This window comes from Theobroma cacao, chromosome 2, assembly GCF_000208745.1.
Source record: "Theobroma cacao cultivar B97-61/B2 chromosome 2, Criollo_cocoa_genome_V2, whole genome shotgun sequence".
NCBI lineage: Eukaryota > Viridiplantae > Streptophyta > Magnoliopsida > Malvales > Malvaceae > Theobroma > Theobroma cacao.
Window position 1 is genome coordinate 29,131,464 of NC_030851.1, and position 7,182 is coordinate 29,138,645.

The 7,182-nt window shown below is 33.6% G+C and overlaps 1 long non-coding RNA gene across 1 annotated transcript; it reads left to right on the forward strand.

Moving 5' to 3' along the window:
* On the forward strand, window positions 369-1,355 carry LOC108660895. Its single transcript, XR_001926597.1, has 3 exons — window positions 369-406; window positions 508-540; window positions 1,224-1,355. It is a non-coding gene; the product is annotated as an uncharacterized LOC108660895 (long non-coding RNA).

A 7,182-nucleotide genomic window follows, 5' to 3' on the forward strand; every position in this document is an offset into this window, starting at 1 on the left:
AGAACCTTGGAAGGCAAAAGGGTAATTTTGCTATTAACTTGGTCAAAGCTTCCCAAGAAAGCTTTGACTCTTTTTCTTTTTTAGCCATGACGGTCCTTATCCTCTCCACCAAGATATTTTCTTCTTCTTCTTCATCCATCCCAACGACATTTGCATGCTTCACCAAAAAATATCAAGTTTTTTCATTTTCTTTCCTTGTTTTCGTTTCGTTTCCTTCTCTTCTTACTTCTTTCTTTTCTTAACTTATTGAGCACTAAACCTGTAGCTTTTAACCCCAATTTCCAGCACATCTAAACCCTAGGAGAGAGAAAGAAAAATCTCTTTTCCTTTCCTTTTTTTTCAATTTCTACTCCACTTTCAACAACACTTGGATTTTGGCTTCAAATCTTCATTTTAAGGCTCAAAGGTATATATTTTCAACCCTTGAATTTTTGAATTTATGGGTTTATAATTTTTAGACTTTATTTTCTAAGTTTCTTGAAATTTCCTTTTCTTGAAATTTGCTAGGTTGGGTTGATCTTTATACCTTCAAGCACCAAGGTAAAGAAACTTCAAACTTGAACAATTAGTTTAATGGGTTTGTGAATTAGACTAGAATTCTAGGTTAAAAGTTGGGTTAGAGTGTAGATTGTATAGTGTATATTTATTAGAATTCTTAAATTCAAATTATGACTTGATGGAGGTTGTTATGGCTTATTGGTAAATATAGGTTTTAATGGTATTTCGAGACTACCTGGATTAAGATTTTTGTTAGGTGGCATCGTTAACGTAAGTGAACTTGCATTTAAAATGCTTTGAACATATGCATATGTGTTTGAATAAAATATTTGAATATCCTTGGTTGATTTCTTTTAAAATTATGCACGAAAACAAGCTTTTCACAAGTAATTATTTTACGTTGTTGAATAAATAATGTGTTGAGTTATGTACTTGGAATGTTATGTTGATTTGCCAATTGATTTGTGGCATGTGTGTATTGGAAATCTAGAGATGTCCTAAATTATTGGCCAAATGAATAATGTTATTCTTTTTTAGTGTTGGATTGTGCAACTATGTTTATGACCAGTAAAATAATGAATTATGTGAGATATAGTACTATGCAAAGATTTTTGTTATGTGTTGATATGTGTTTTATTCTTTGAAATGTAATGTTGATTGATTAATATAACTGTGTGTGTGTGGTGTGGGAGTGCACATGATGGTGCCGGCGATGATGTGGGTAGGAGTGCATGTGATGGTATTGAAATGTGCGTGCAGGGAGTGCACATGATGATATTGAAATGTGTGTGTAGGGAGTGCACATGATGATATTGCCTTGTGCGTGTAAGGAGTGCATAAGAGCTAATGACCAGTGGTGGCATGTATGTTTATATATTTATACACTATAGAGATGTTTATATATGCTATGAAAAAGTTTAGGAAATATTATGTGATTGTATTGAATGTTGAAAGCTGATTTTCTTAAATGTTTTAAACTAGTTAAAAGACAACATGGTATCGAGTTTTGTTTATGGCATACAAAATTGCATTGTTTTCAAAATGAGTGCATCATTTTTCAAAAACTTTCAGTATTGGCTGCTTGTTCCCTTCCTATGCTCACTCACTGAGTTTATACTCATTCTTTTCAAATTCATGTTTTAGCTTCAAAATCGAAGGTAGTTGGATCCTAGGTCGAAGTGCTCCCTCTTATTCATCTTTCAGTAGGTTCACCATGCCACTAAATGTTAGCACCCATGCCCAGAGTCACTCCGCTGATGGTCAGGATCATTGTATGTGTATATGTATAGTTAATGTGAATTGCTAAGATTTATTTGTCAGACTATCAATGTACATTATGATCGATGATGCCATTATGAGTAAATACTTGGGTTTTATGAATTGTTTTCAAAGAAATTATTTTTGAATATTATGAATTATAGATTTTAAAGAAATATGGATGATAGATGGGCTAATGTACAGGTTCATATAGAAAGGCTTGCTTGGGCCTAGTGGGCTGTGCCTCTTGGGCCCTTGCATCGGTCATGGCCTGGGATTTGGGCTGTGACAGTAATGTAATTATTCAAAATAAGTTTCCTTTGAAACTTAAAGGCCTTGGCAGCTTTACTATTCCGTGCACTATTGGTGCATTATTTGTTGCCAAGGCTTTGAGTGATCTAAAGGCTAGTATTAATTTGATGACTTTCTCTATCTATAATAAGTTAGGTTTAGGGGAAATTAAGCCTACCATTATGACTTTACTACTTGCTGATCGTACCCTCAAATATTCAAGAAGTATTCTCGAAGATGTGTCAATGAAAGTTGATAAATTTATCTTTCTAGCTTATTTCATTATTATCTATATGGAGAGTGATAGAAAAGTCCAAATCATCTTGGGGAGACCTTTCTTACGAACTTTAAAGCACTCATTGATATGGGAAAAGGAGAGCTTACTTTGAGAGTGCAAGATCAAAAGGTAACTTTCAATATTTTTAAAGCTTTAAAGTTTCCTAATGATCATGATGAGTGTTTTGCAATAAGTGTAATTGATAGAGTCATAAATGAAGTGTTTATGGAAAACCACCTTAATGACCTTCTTGAAGTTTCCTTAGTAACTAATTCTAAAAGACTTGAGGAAGATGTCATTGAATATGTTAATTTGTTGGATGTCCCATCTCATGTCATAAGGACAAAATTTGAGACACTAGATTTCTCATCTTCTTCATCTTCATCAACAAAGCCATTTATTGAAAAGGCACCTAAGTTGGACCTTAAACCTTTGCCAAATCACTTGAAGTATGCATATCATGGTAACTCGTCTACTTTTTTTGTGATTATTTCTTTTCCTGTTACTAACATGTAAAAAGATAAGCTTTTATGAGTTATGAGAGAGCATAAGAAGGCATTGGGATGGACAATTGCAGACATAAAAAGAATTAGTCCTTTGATATGTATGCATAAGATTTTGTTGGAGGATGATCAAAAAGCCACCATCAAGTACTAGAGAAGACTCAATCCAATCATGAAGGAGGTGGTGAAAAAAGAGATCATCCAATGGCTAGATGTTGGCATCATCGATCCTATATTAGATAATGCATGGGTAAGTCCAATGCAATGTGTTCTGAAGAAAGGTGAGATTTCATAACCAAGGGCTCTAATACATATAGCCATCCTAGTGCTCCAAAAGGCATAATTTGAAATATTAAATAAAGGAGGGCTATTTATGGATTGACCCTCAACAACAACTGATTTTTGCAAAGCCATGTGGATCTTCCCTAAGGATGTTAAGCCTTAATTTTGAGGGTATAGCTCTGATACCACTTGTTGGTCCCATTGGAGTGCTAGAGGGGGGCTGAATAAAATTAAAATTTTTCTATTTTGCCCTTTAGAGCTTGAAGGGCTCTTAATTAACTAGATGAAGGGAAGGGCTAGAACTTGTTAGAATTACAAGACACCAAGTAAAGAAAGGTAAAGAGTAGTGGAAAATGCAAAAGTATTTGTAGTGGTTCGGTCCCCTTGACCTACATCCACTACCTTAATCTCCCAATCAAGGATTTTCAACCCAACTTCACTATACCGCTAGAATTAACAGCTTTCACCAAGCTTTTACAAGGTGAGCTTCTAACCTAAGCTCTTATCCCTTACAACAAGCTTTAGAGTTTTTCCCACACTCAAATTTCTCAAAAAAAAGAAATACAACTAAGTACCTTTACTAGTCTAGTTAGATTACAATCAAGCTCAAACACTTTTTTGAATTTGGAATGAAGAACAAGTGTTTTTGGTGAAGAATGTTTGGCTTTTTGCTTAAAGTAACTTTTTTCTCTTCTAATCTTTTTTCTTTGATCATTAGAGCTTCTTTTTATACTTAGGGAGTCAAATTTTTCTGTTGGAGACAGTTTCTAGCTATTAGAAACAACTTTGATGTACTTCTAGCCCATATTTTATCCTTTAGTATTTAAATTTCCAAAGGCAGACAGACTTCGGCTAACCAATTATAGGCAGCCCTAACAAATTACAGCTTCTCTGCCTTGCACTATCCTGCTACTGTGTTCTCTGTTCTAACTGATCACAAGAGGCTTTAATTGATTAAAAGTTCTCTGTCGTCATACTTCTCTTCTTCAACAGACTTCCTTTAACTGGTTATGGCAGGCTCTAACCGATTACAAACTTTCTGTTTTCACTTCTCTACACAACAGTCTTCCTCTAATTGGTTAGCTCTTCCCTAAACTGATTGAAGCTTTACTTCTTTCAACCATAACTAGTTAAATTCACCTTTAATCAACTAGAAGATCTTCAAATTTTGAACTACTCCATTTTGGCTCCCTTCAACAATCAACTATATTTTCAAACTTGTTTTTAGTGCTTAAAGATACTAGGACCTTGTGCTCTAACTGATTAACCATACTAGGGTTCTGTTTTTGTTCATTATTTGTTTTTTTCCCTCTTAACTGATTAACTCTTCATTAAACTTAGCAAGCTCCTTAACTTGCTTTTCTTTAACAGCTTTCTTAAGGGTATAAAATTAAATCCTGCACATTTAAATAGTGAAGCTAGACATTAATGAATAAGGAATCTTTTGTTATCATCAAAAACATATGGAGTCAACATAAGTAGCACGGACAACCAAATCAAAGTGTGTTATAGCACCAAAGTGGTTGGATACATGATAGTCATTGATCATGTATCAAATAAGGTAAGATCATATCAACTACTAAATGAAACCATATCAAAAAAGTTAAGACTCCTTTATCTACCCAATCAAAGCTAAGCATTGTTCATAATGGCTAGTGGTTACCATCACTAACTATAGGTCCATAACTCAAGTAGCCTCCTTTAAAACATTTTGTGTTATGTTCCAAATATCCAAATATTCATTTCCAAATGAAATGGTGAATCCATTCACCATCCAAGATTGAATGGTTCATAACAAAATAAAGTCAAAGTTTTCAAAGTCCATTTCCAAACAACGGATGAATCTAATCACCAATTAAAGGAGTTCAAAACAAAACCAAAGATAAAAACAAACTAACTCAAGTCATCAATCTTGCAGACAAAGTGACCCAATGCTAGGGTTTATGCAAAACTAATCATTTTTCATTCCAAGTTTCCAAATTATCAATCACCCAATTAACCATAGACTGATATCAATCTTGAGGCATCAAACATTTAAAAGGCTTGTTCTACATGCTCAAAACTAAATACGTAGTAACATATTTACATAATATACTTAGATTTCCTAAACAAGCTTGAAACCATCATTCACATCATAAAGTTCATCATAATACGTTTTAATGCGAGGTTGTAGATAGGCATGCTTAATTATATTAAAATAATTAAAAACATCGTATCTATTCACCTCTTGAAGCGTGCCTTTTCTTCTTGACACCATTTGTCAAAAGTTTGGCTTCTTTAACAAACTCAAATTACTACAATATCATCGAAAAATGAGGTTTAATCATCAATATTCTCGAAAACCCATAATAATTTCGTGGTGCAATAAATACCCATTTCTAACTCTACTTAATTCATTTATACCCAATGATTTCCATCAATCTTTCATCTAAACCTCATACCCAATCACTAAACAAATTATTTTACCTATTTTTCCTCCTTGGTGAGCTTCTAATGGAGGGATCTAGCCAAATCTTGAAAATCTAGAAAAATTTCTAGCTTTTAGAGAAAGAAAACAAAAATCACCAAAACCAAGTTTTTGGGATTGAAAATCCTTACCTTTAGTAGTTAGAATCCAAGATTTATTGATGGAGTTTGAAGGTTTTGAAAGATATGAAACTTGAGAGAAAAATGGGTGGAAAAACAAAGAAATAGGAGAGAAATGTAGTAAATCTCGAGCTTTAAGGCTTTTAAGTTCGTTTTAGGCTGATTGGGCAGTCTAAGATCAACTATAAAGGATCTATAGTCAATTTTTGTCACGACCCGGTACTCCCTTTGAGCCCGTGACAATCGCCGCGATGTCTCAATAGACATTTATTACCCGAAATGTCAACCGAAACCTCGCAAGGCTCTTGCATCAATTTTACATCTCCCCTGTGAGCAATAGTTACTAAATATCATGTTTTAAGGGAATATAAACTATTTTTAAATCAAAAACAAACAAAAAGTAATTTTTGCCACATAGGGGTATTTTGGTCATTTTTTAAAAAAAATTTTGAAACCTGGTGAAAATACAACATATGATCGAAAAATATACATTTCTTATCTAAAAATAATTTTAGTAATCTAAATCATCCATTTAAAATGAAATTATGACAAATCAAACTAAATAAAAATATTAAAAAAAATATTCCATTTTCTTATAAAACAATATTTATAAAATCCTGCATAAACAATTTTTGTAGCGTAAGAGCAAAATAAATTCATATATATAATAGCACACTAAACTAGGTATACAAAAATATTCTACAATGACATGTTGGTCCCAATATAACCGAAAATATATAAGACTGTAGACCTTCGATTTCTAAGGATGCAAATCCAAAAGTAACCCTCGACAAAATCGGTTGTCTATAGACTGTCATGAGCCTGAAATGGGTAAAAAGAATGGGTGAGTTTTATAAACCCAATGAGTAAGCAAAGTTCATCTATAACATCTAAAGCCGAGTAAATGGAGATAGTTCAATCATCCCATCATAATATGATTCATAACATTTAAAACTCATTTCAATTCATATAAAACAATTACATTTCATCAAAATAATCAACAAGGCTTATGATTCTCTTAAAAACTTGGCTTGTGCCAAAACTCGTACTCGGTGACACCTTAGGCCGGGCATCCAATCGAGTCCGCCAAAGATGTTAAAACGACATATACCCATAAAACATTTTTTTACTTTTAAAACATAGCCATTCCTTGGCGTTGGCTGAGTTTCATCCTCACGTGGTGGTTCGGCGTGAACTGAACTCTAAACTTACCTTAAAAGATACCTTCCGCGCCTCTCGTACTAAGGTAAAATATAACGGAGTTTACCGTGCCCCTCTAATAGGCTGGTCCACGGAAACCCGCCCACTACAGTAAGCTACTCAAATAACCCACCAAATCAATAAAAATTTCGATAGCATGACATGGCTAATATAATATTACCCAGCCTGTCAAGGTAAAACAAAACAGTTTATATAATCCACAAACCACAAATCCAACCATTCATGCCATCACATTGTCATAAGCCATCAATTCAAACCATATATATA